The sequence below is a fragment of the Nelumbo lutea genome, chromosome 5, assembly GCF_056320005.1.
Source record: "Nelumbo lutea isolate HS-2025 chromosome 5, American lotus-T2T, whole genome shotgun sequence".
Classification (NCBI taxonomy): Eukaryota; Viridiplantae; Streptophyta; class Magnoliopsida; order Proteales; family Nelumbonaceae; genus Nelumbo; species Nelumbo lutea.
In genome coordinates, this window is record NC_142688.1 from 59268163 (window position 1) to 59279627 (window position 11465).

The 11465-nt window shown below is 42.7% G+C and overlaps 1 non-coding gene across 1 annotated transcript; it reads right to left on the reverse strand.

Moving 5' to 3' along the window:
• Nucleotides 1-10911: 10911 nt before the first annotated feature.
• On the reverse strand, nucleotides 10912-11018 carry LOC148852634 (small nucleolar RNA R71). Its single transcript, XR_016100090.1, has one exon. It is a non-coding gene; the product is annotated as a small nucleolar RNA R71 (small nucleolar RNA).
• Between the last annotated feature and the right edge of the window lie 447 nt (nucleotides 11019-11465).

Here is an 11465-nt window from a genome sequence, read left to right on the forward strand (position 1 = left end):
TCCCAGCTACTAAGTTTCTTACTCAAAAACTTAGATTTTTTGCTTGGTCTATGGCAGAAATGCCCGGAATAGACTCCAAAATTCTAACTCATAAATTGAGCCATTAATTGGCAATAAAATTGAATGTTGTGTTGATGACTTGGTCATGAAGATCCAATTTTCCACATTTTTGTTGAATAATTACAAAGTGTTTTTGAAATGTTATGAAAATACAACATGAGATTAAATCCAAACATGTGTTTCTTTGGAGTTATCTCGGGTAAATTCCTAGGATATATAGTCAACCGGTGTGGCATAGAATCCAATCTAGAAAAATAAAGGCCATCCTAGATATGAGACCACCCGACAAAATAAAAGAGGTTCAGAGGATGACTGGTCGAATAGCTACTTTATGTCCAAGTCGGCAGATCGCTGCCTACCCTTTTTCAAAGCCATGAAAAAGAGTAAGGACTTTGAATGGACTGTAGAATGTTAGACGACCTGAAAAGATACCTAGGTACCACCCCAGTTCTGATTCGACCCGAGGAAGGGGATGTATTAAAGTTGTACCTCTCCGCGAGTGACGAGGTGGTCAGCTAGGTACTAATCAAAGATGTAGATCGTGTCCAACGACCCATCTACTATGTTAGTAAAGTTTTATAGGACGAAGAAACTAGGTACCCGGAGATTGAGAAATTAGCGTATGCGCTAATCATAGCATCTCGCAAGCTTCGTCCATACATCCTAGCCCGCACTACCATTGTCCTCACCAACAAGCCTTTGAGACAGATTATGCTCAAACCCTAGGTATCTAGCAAACTGACAAAGTGGTTTATCGAATTAAGCGAGTACGATATCTGGTATGAACCTCGAACGACAATCAAAAAGCCTTGGTCGATTTTGTGGCAGAATGCACATTCAGTACCGCAACTCCCGAGTTGGCCGAGATCGAACACATGACAAAAGTTTCAACCAGTGCGGCACCGGTCCCTGTCAGAGTAGGTTCGACCTGGGATGAGGAGCCCTAGATTCTCCACGTTGACGGCTCATCCAACCAGAAAGGAAGCGGTGCAGGACTGATTCTGTATGGCCCAAGCGAGGTGAAGCTAGAATACACACTCTGGTTCGGATTCACGACATCAAACAATGAAGCAAAGTACGAAGCATTGGGCACCGGGTTAAACCTAACAAGGGAAATAAAGGCAAAGCACATCATTGTATGCAGCGACTCACAGCTTGTAGTCAACCAAGTCACCGGTGAATATGAAGCCCGTGACCCCACTATGGCTGCTTACTTGGCCAAAGTTAGAGAGATCCTACGCGGCTTTGTTTCTTACTTCATCAGATAGATTCTGAGGTCCGAGAACTCTGAGGCCGATGCCTTGTATCGATTAGCCAACACAAGCAGTAACACCATGCAGACCATGTATATAGATAACTTACCTCAGCCTAGCATTCTCGGGGGGCAGAAGAGATCGCTCGCGTAGCACAAGCAGAACCAAGCTGGATCAACCCACACGTAAATTACCTGCTTCATGGGACCCTACCATAGACACTCCCCTGGTAGGATTTAGCGACGAGGAGGTCAGACCTCTCGGACGAGTCATGGTACTCATAGAGGCCGACACGTGGCCAAATATCGCGAGCTTTGATCACACATTTCTGATGGTTGTGACTCCCTCTCCCTATAAGGCCATAGTAGGTTGACCCATTACACACGTCTTACATGCAATAGTATCCACCTACTATCTAGCGATGAAGTTCCGAATTGACTATGTAGTAGGATTTGTGTGGGGTGACCAGTCAGAATCACGCAAGTGCAACGTAGCTGATCTTAAGGGGAAAGCAAAGCTAGTGGCTGATGTCGAGCTCGAGTGACCAGCGGAATATGCCGACGAGCGAGCTACCCCAACAGAGGAGACAGTCCACATCTCGGTCTCAACCGATAACCCAACAAAGACTCTCCAGATCGGTGATTCGATCAACGAGCCGCTCCGCTCCCAGCTACTAAGTTTCTTACTCAAAAACTTAGATTTTTTGCTTGGTCTATGGCAGAAATGCCCGGAATAGACTCCAAAATTCTAACTCATAAATTGAGCCATTAATTGGCAATAAAATTGAATGTTGTGTTGATGACTTGGTCATGAAGACCCAATTTTCCACATTTTTGTTGAATAATTACAAAGTGTTTTTGAAATGTTATGAAAATACAACATGAGATTAAATCCAAACAAGTGTTTCTTAGTAGTTATCTCGGGTAAATTCCTAGGATATATAGTCAACCGGTGTGGTATAGAAGCCAATCTAGAAAAAATAAAGGCCATCCTAGATATGAGACCACCCCACAAAATAAAAGAGGTTCAGAGGATGACTGGTCGAATAGCTACTTTATGTCCAAGTCGGCAGATCGCTGCCAACCCTTTTTCAAAGCCATGAAAAAGAGTAAGGACTTTGAATGGACTGTAGAATGTTAGACGAACTGAAAAGATACCTAGGTACCACCCCAGTTCTGATTCGACCCGAGGAAGGGGATGTATTAAAGTTGTACCTCTCCGCGAGTGACGAGGTGGTCAGCTAGGTACTAATCAAAGAAGTAGATCGTGTCCAACGACCCATCTACTATGTTAGTAAGGTTTTGTAGGACGCAGAATCTAGGTACCCGGAGATTGAGAAATTAGCGTATGCGCTAATCATAGCATCTCGCAAGCTTCGCCCATACATCCTAGCCCGCACTACCATCGTCCTCACCATCAAGCCTTTGAGACAGATTATGCTCAAACCCTAGGTATCTAGCAAACTAACGAAGTGGTTTATCGAATTAAGCGAGTACGATATCTGGTATGAACCTCGAACGACAATCAAAAAGCCTTGGTCGATTTTGTGGCAGAATGCACATTCAGTACCGCAACTCCCGAGTTGGCCGAGCTGGAACACATGACAAAAGTTTCAACCAGTGCGGCACCGGTCCCTGTCAGAGTAGGTTCGACCTGGGATGAGGAGCCCTAGATTCTCCACGTTGACGGCTCATCCAACCAGCAAGGAAGCGGTGCAGGACTGATTCTGTATGGCCCAAGCGAGGTGAAGCTAGAATACACACTTTGGTTCGGATTCACGACATCAAACAATCAAGCAGAGTACGAAGCATTGGTCACCGGGTTAAACCTAAAAAGGAAAATAAAGGCAAAGCACATCATTGTATGCAGCGACTCACAGCTTGTAGTCAACCAAGTCACCGGTGAATATGAAGCCCGTGACCCCACTATGGCTGCTTACTTGGCCAAAGTTAGAGAGATCCTACGCGGCTTTGTTTCTTACTTCATCAGACAGATTCTGAGGTCCGAGAACTCTGAGGCCGATGCCTTGTATCGATTAGCCAACACAAGCAGTAACACCAAGCAGACCATGTATATAGATAACTTACCTCAGCCTAGCATTCTCGGGGGGCACAAGAGATCGCTCCCGTAGCACAAGCAGAACCAAGCTGGATCAACCCACTCGTAAATTACCTGCTTCATGGGACCCTACCATAGACACTCCCTGGTAGGATTTAGCGACGAGGAGGTCAGACCTCTCGGACGAGTCATGGTACTCATAGAGGCCGACACGTGGCCAAATATCGCGAGGTTTGATCACACATTTCTGATGGTTGTGACTCCCTCTCCCTATAAGGCCATAGTAGGTCGACCCATTACGCACGTCTTACATGCAATAGTATCCACCTACTATCTAGCGATGATGTTCCGAATGGACTATGGAGTAGGATTTTTGTGGGGTGAACAGTTCGAATCACGCAAGTGCTACGTAGCTGCTCTCAAGGGGAAAGCAAAGCTAGTGGTTGATGTCGAGCTCGAGTGACCAGCGGAATATGCCGACGAGCGAGCTACCCCAACAGAGGAGATAGTCCCCATCTCGGTCTCAACCGATAACCCAACAAAGACTCTCCAGATCGGTGATTCGATCAACGAGCCGCTCCGCTCCCAGCTACTAAGTTTATTACTCAAAAACATAGATTTTTTGCTTGGTCTATGGCAGAAATGCCCGGAATAGACTCCAATATTCTAACTCATAAATTGAGCCATTAATTGGCAATAAAATTGAATGTTGTGTTGATGACATGGTCATGAAGACCCAATTTTCCAAATTTTTGTTGAATAATTACAAAGTGTTTTTGAAATGTTATGAAAATACAACATGAGATTAAATCCAAACAAGTGTTTCTTTGGAGTTATCTCGGATAAATTCCTAGGATATATAATCAACCGGTGTGGCATAGAAGCCAATCTAGAAAAAAGAAAGGCCATCCTAGATATGAGACCACCCCACAAAATAAAAGGGGTTCAGAGGATGTCTGGTCGAATATCTACTTTATGTCCAAGTCGGCAGATCGCTGCCTACCCTTTTTTAAAGCCATGAAAAAGAGTAAGGACTTTGAATGGACTGTAAAATGTTAGACGACCTGAAAAGATACCTAGGTACCACCCCAGTTCTGATTCGACCCGAGGAAGGGGATGTATTAAAGTTGTACCTCTCCGCGAGTGACGAGGTGGTCAGCTAGGTACTAATCAAAGAAGTAGATCGTGTCCAACGACCCATCTAATATGTTAGTAAGGTTTTGTAGGACGCAGAAACTAGGTACCCGGAGATTGACAAATTAGCGTATGCGCTAATCATAGCATCTCGCAAGTTTCGCCCATACTTCCTAGCCCACACTACCATCGTCCTCACCAACAAGCCTTTGAGACAGATTATGCTCAAACCCTAGGCATCTAGCAAACTGACGAAGTGGTTTATTGAATTAAGCGAGTATGATATCTGGTATGAACCTCGAACGACAATCAAAAAGCCTTGGTCGATTTTGTGGCAGAATGCACATTCAGTACCGCAACTCCCGAGTTGGCCGAGCTCGAACACATGACAAAAGTTTCAACCAGTGCGGCACCGGTCCCTGTCAGAGTAGGTTCGACCTGGGATGAGGAGCCCTAGATTCTCCACGTTGACGGCTCATCCAACCAGCAAGGAAGCGGTGCAGGACTGATTCTGTATGGCCCAAGCAAGGTGAAGCTAGAATACACACTCTGATTCGGATTCACGACATCAAACAATGAAGCAGAGTACGAAGCATTGGTCACCGGGTTAAACCTAACAAGGGAAATAAAGGCAAAGCACATCATTGTATGCAGCGACTCACAGCTTGTAGTCAACCAAGTCACTGGTGAATATGAAGCCCGTGACCCCACTATGGCTGCTTACTTGGCCAAAGTTAGAGAGATCCTACGCGACTTTGTTTCTTACTTCATCAGACAGATTCTGATGACCAAGAACTCTGAGGCGGATGCTTTGTATCGATTAGCCAACACAAGCAGTAACACCATGCAGACCATGTATATAGATAACTTACCTCAGCCAAGCATTCTCGGGGGGCACAAGAGATCGCTCCCGTAGCACAAGCAGAACCAAGCTGGATCAACCCACTCGTAAATTACCTACTTCATGGGACCCTACCATAGACACTCCCCTGGTAGGATTTAGCGACGAGGAGGTCAGACCTCTCGGATGAGTCATGGTAATCAGAGAGGCCGACACGTGGCCAAATATCGCGAGGTTTGATCACACATTTCTGATGGTTGTGACTCCCTCTCCCTATAAGGCCATAGTAGGTCGACCCATTACGCACTTCTTACATGCAATAGTATCCACCTACTATCTTGCGATGAAGTTCCCAATGGACTATGGAGTAGGATTTGTGCGGGGTGACCAGTTCGAATCACGCAAGTGCTACATAGCTGCTCTCAAGGGGAAAGCAAAGCTAGTGGCTGATGTCGAGCTCGAGTGACCAGCGGAATATGCCGACGAGCGAGCTACCCCAACAGAGGAGACAGTCCACATCTTGGTCTATGGCAGAAATGCCCGGAATAGACTCCAAAATTCTAACTCATAAATTGAGCCATTAATTGGCAATAAAATTGAATGTTGTGTTGATGACATGGTCATGAAGACCCAATTTTCCAAATTTTTGTTGAATAATTACAAAGTGTTTTTCTAATGTTATGAAAATACAACATGAGATTAAATCCAAACAAGTGTTTCTTTGGAGTTATCTCGGGTAAATTCCTAGGATATATAGTCAACCGGTGTGGCATAGAAGCCAATCTAGAAAAAATAAAGGCCATCCTAGATATGAGACCACCCCACAAAATAAAAGAGGTTCAGAGGATGACTGGTCGAATTGCTACATTATGTCCAAGTCGGCAAATCACTGCCTACCCTTTTTCAAAGCCATGAAAAAGAGTAAGGACTTTGAATGGACTGTAGAATGTTAGACGACCTGAAAAGATACCTAGGTACAACACCAGTTCTGATTCGACCCGAGGAAGGGGATGTATTAAAGTTGTACATCTCCGCGAGTGACGAGGTGGTCATCTAGGTACTAATCAAAGAAGTAGATCGTGTCTAACGACCCATCTACTATGTTAATAAGGTTTTGTAGGACGCAGAAACTAGGTACCCGGAGATTGAGAAATTAGCGTATGCGCTAATCATAGCATCTCGCAAGATTCGCCCATACTTCCTAGCCCACACTACCTTCATCCTGACCAACAAGCCTTTGAGACAGATTATGCTCAAACCCTAGGTATCTAGCAAACTGATGAAGTGGTTTATCGAATTAAGCGAGTACGATATCTGGTATGAACCTCGAACGACAATCAAAAAGCCTTGGTCGATTTTGTGGCAGAGTGCACATTCAGTACCGCAACTCCCGAGTTGGCCGAGTTCGAACACATGACAAAAGATTCAACCAGTGCGGCACCGGTCCCTGTCAGAGTAGGTTCGACCTGGGATGAGGAGCCCTAGATTCTCTGATGAACTTACAATTTATCTATAATTTTTTAGGACTTTAGCATGGATTTTTATGCCGGTTTTATTAATTTTTGCCTTAATTTAGCTTGATTGCAAGAAAGATTTCAGGGGGAGCCAAATCAACAAAAAGAAGGCAAAAGCAAGAAAAGAAAACCCAAAATTTATCAAGTTCAGCCCGGCCCAGCCATGAGAGCAAGAGAATTTTATTCGGCCCAAGAAGAGCAAGTGAAACTCTTTGGAAAATCCAAGGGAAGAAGCCTAGCAAGAAGGAAATTTCGGCCCAGCCCATTTTTAGCCCAAATAACAGCCTAGAGTGTAGCCCACTTGAGCTCAAAAGCAAGCTAAGTTGTAGCCCAAATAGCAGCCCAAAGGGAGCTGGGGGTGGCAACTCCTAGAAGTTTCTTGAAGAGAAGGAGGGAGCACTCTAGAAGGTTCATGAGGGGTGTAATACACCCCATTCTAGAGGCTTCAAGAAGGGGCAAGAGCCCCTTTGAAAAACTATATAAGGAGGCCTCTAGGAGGGGAGAAAGTTGTTCAATTGCTGGAGAGGAAGGCTCTCCCACTCTTAGAGGTTTGGCCACCTTGAGAGAAGAGAAGAGAAGAAGGCTAGGCGCAAGGAAGAAGAAGAAGGGCTGAAGGAAGTTCAAGACAAGCAAGCTAGAAGAGAAGGTGAGTTCAAATTGAGGGTTTGTGATTCAAAAATCTTTTGTAATAAATCATTTGTAGTTTCTTTCTCTTTTGATTTGAATTCAGTTTCTTTGTATATTTTCTTTCTTCTTTCTCCTTGTTTCCATTCTTCTTTGATGTATTTCAGCTTGTAAAATTTCAGTTCAGCAATCTAATTCTTTTTGATTCATTCAAATGGTCATGTATTGTACTTGAAGTTTTTTGAATAAGGGTGTGATTGTAGAGTAATTCGGCCAACTAACCTTCAAAACTCAGATCTGAATTCTCAGATCTGAGATTGCAAGATCTGAATTGCTTGAAAGAGAATTCAGATCTGCAATTTTCAGATTGGGCGAATTAATCTACAGCTTGGAATTCCTAGAGTGCTTGAGAGAGACTCTAGGAATTCAGATCTACTATTCAAGAACTGAATTGAGTGCAAGGTTAGATATAACTTGCATAGTTCAGTTGGTGATCAATTCAGATTTGAATTGATGCCTTAGAAGTGTTTGAAGAAATGCATGCATGGGGATTAGATTCTTGCTAGAGATAGAAGAACCATCACTCATGCATAGGATGAACATGCGCTTGAGAGAGGCTGTTCATGACCTTGGGGTTTCACCAAACCAAGGCTCAATCATGATTTATTCGAATGATCCAAATTGATAGATTGCTGAATTCTGAGATTGACATTTACTGCTTACTCTTCTAACATGAATTGAAGGCAATTGGGCCAATGATTTAGATAGATTTTAATTTAGGATTTCTTAGCTTTCATTAGAGTTTTGATTTATTTGTTGATCAGATAAGAAGTGCTCAATTTAGTATTGGTAATTATTTCCTAAATCCTCATGGGAACGATACTTCACTCACTACTTTATTACTTGAACGGCTAGTGCACTTGCTAGTGTCACAATGAGCCACACATCAAGTTTTTGGCGCCGTTGCCGGGGATTTAGAGAAACAATATTAGGAAACATTGAGCATTCTTAATCTGATCTCATTCAGCATTGCATTCATAGTTGGGTTAATTTGCTAACTTTTTCATTTCAGCTTGGACTGCAACTGCTGTACTACTGTAGTTATGTTTCTTATTTCTTAAGTAGATTACTTTCTTTTTCTGGTTTCAGTTTCATTTTAATAAAGGCATATTTGATTTCTATTCAATCTTGGTGTTGTTCCCTTCAAAAAAAAAAAAAAAAAAAAAAGAAAAATTCACATAAACATGAGTGTTGCAGATCTGAGTTGCATTCGGCACTCAGATCAGCAGATTTCAGATCTGCAGCACTCAGCCGAAAAGAGTTGCTTGTGTTTCAGACTTTATTATTATTTTTTTTTTCTTTCATTACAAAAAGAAGAAAAAAAAACAAATGAAAAAAAAAGGGGAGATCTTTTGAACAACAAGAGGAGCAATTGAGAATTCGGATCCGATTTCAGATTTGAATTCAGATATGAATTCTGCTATTGCAGATCTGCAACAGTTCAGATCTGAGTTCCTCTGAACTCAGACCTGAACTGATGAAATTTTGAGGGGAATTGGGTGTCATCACCACCCCAATTCACCCTAGGGCACTTCTGCTATTCCCCAAAAACAATTTGGTAGCAAAAACTGAAGGTAAGGCAATTGAGAATTCAGATCCAAACTCAGACTTGAGTTCAGATCTGAATTCTGCTATTACAGATCTGCTCAATTCAGATCTGAATTCCTCTGAACTCAGATCTGAACCGATGCAAGTTTGAAGTGAATTGGGTGCCATCACTACCCCAATCCACCCTATGATACATCCAACCTGCCTCAAGGGTGAATGGATAGCAAGGAATGAGAGAAATTCAAATCTGAAATGCAGTTGATATGATGTGAGGACTGAACTGATACAGAGCATACTATGAATTCTGGGTGGACTGAATTCTTGGCTTTACCCACTTGTAATTCCTCTGAACTCAGATCTGAATTCCTCTGAACTCAGATCTGAACCGATGCAAGTTTGAAGTGAATTGGGTGCCATCACTACCCCAATCCACCCTATGATACATCCAACCTGCCTCAAGGGTGAATGGATAGCAAGGAATGAGAGAAATTCAAATCTGAAATGCAGTTGATATGATGTGAGGACTGAACTGATACAGAGCATACTATGAATTCTGGGTGGACTGAATTCTTGGCTTTACCCACTTGTAACCGAGCTACATTAGCTAAGGAGGTGTATGTTTGGATTGAATAATTGTTATGCCTCAGATACTTAAGAAAAATTAGCACTTTCCAAGTATTTCTATTAGCATTCAGATTTGTAGCAGGGCTGCTATAGTGCAACAGTTAGCAGACCTGATTTCAGATTTCTACAAAAGTTGTATGGACCGAATAGCTTGCAATACCAAACATTGCAGACCCAATTTTCAGGTCTTAGCAAGTGTTTGATATGCATCAGCTATACAGGTTTGAGCTTCAATTGTAGAGTTTAAAATCTTTAACCCAAGCCTAACTCAGGACTGGTTTTTTTTCAGATCCTTTTAAATTATTTTTCAGATCAGATCTGATTTCAGCCCTAAAGCATCACAGAATTGATTCCAACCTTAATGGATGTATATTGTAGTGTATACCAATGAGTGTGTATGAGATATCCAGCTCAGATCTGAATTATTATTTATTAATTTCTCTAGACTAACAATACCAAAGACTTGTAGATCTGAACTCAGATCTAAATTGGGTCTGAATTCAGATGTTGCAATCGATGGATGTAGATAAAGGAACCTTGAATAAGATGATTGGTTTAGATCTGCTTTTAGTATAATCGGCTTCATTTATTCATGATAGGATGTAGGTTTTGTATTCCAATACTTCACTTTACATTTTCAGTGTGATAGGATTAGTTATTTATTTTCTTTTGTGAATATTGGCATTTTTATTGCTTTGACTTTAACAGTTTATGACAAGCAGACCTGAACTGGAAGAGATCCTTTACGACCCGGAGATTGAACGGACTCTCCGTGTCCGTTTGAGAGCTGCTAAGCAAGTCAGACAAGAAGCACAAGAAATGGCTGAACAAAGAACTATGATGGATTATGCCAAGCCCACCCTCACCGGGACTGTCTCCAGCATTATCAGGCCAACTATTGCTGCCAATAACTTCGAAATTAAACCGGCCATAATCCAAATGATACAAAATACGGTTCAGTTTTGTGGTATGGCCCATGAGGATCCGAATGCCCATATTGCTAACTTCTTGGAAATCTGTGACCTTCAAACACAATGGGGTAAGTGATGATGCCATCCGGCTGAGGTTATTCCCATTTTCTTTGAAGGATAAAGCCAAAGCTTGGTTGAACTCATTACCGGCAGGATCTATAGCCACATGGGACGAAATGGCCAGCCGTTTTCTCTCTAAATATTTTCCCCCTTCTAAAACTGCTAAAATGAGGAATGACATCACTACTTTTTTCCAGCAAGAGGGGGAATCTCTCTATGAGTCCTGGGAACGTTACAAGGAGCTACTAAGGAGGGTTCCTCACCATGGCCTTCCGATTTGGCTGCAGGTGCAAACATTTTATAATGGTCTGACCGATTCAAACAAGACCATCTTAGATGCAGCAGCTGGGGGCTCCATAAACAATAAGACTCCCGAGGTTGCCCATGCACTCATCGAGGAGATGGCAGCCAATAACTACCAATGGCATTCAGAAAGGACACCAGTTAGAAAGCAGCATGGCCTTCATAATGTGGATACATACACAACTCTCTCTGCACAAATAGGAGCACTTAGCAAAAAATTTGATGAGATGCAGATGGCAGCTATGCATGTACAGTATGATAAGTGTGGGGGAGGCCATGATAGCACTGAATTCCAAGTTGGCAGTCAGTCTTTTCAGTCCACAGAACAAGTAGACTTTGTTGGCAACTTTACAAGACAGCCAGGAAATCAGTACCATCATGCCCATATCCCCGGATGGAGAGGCCACCTGAATCA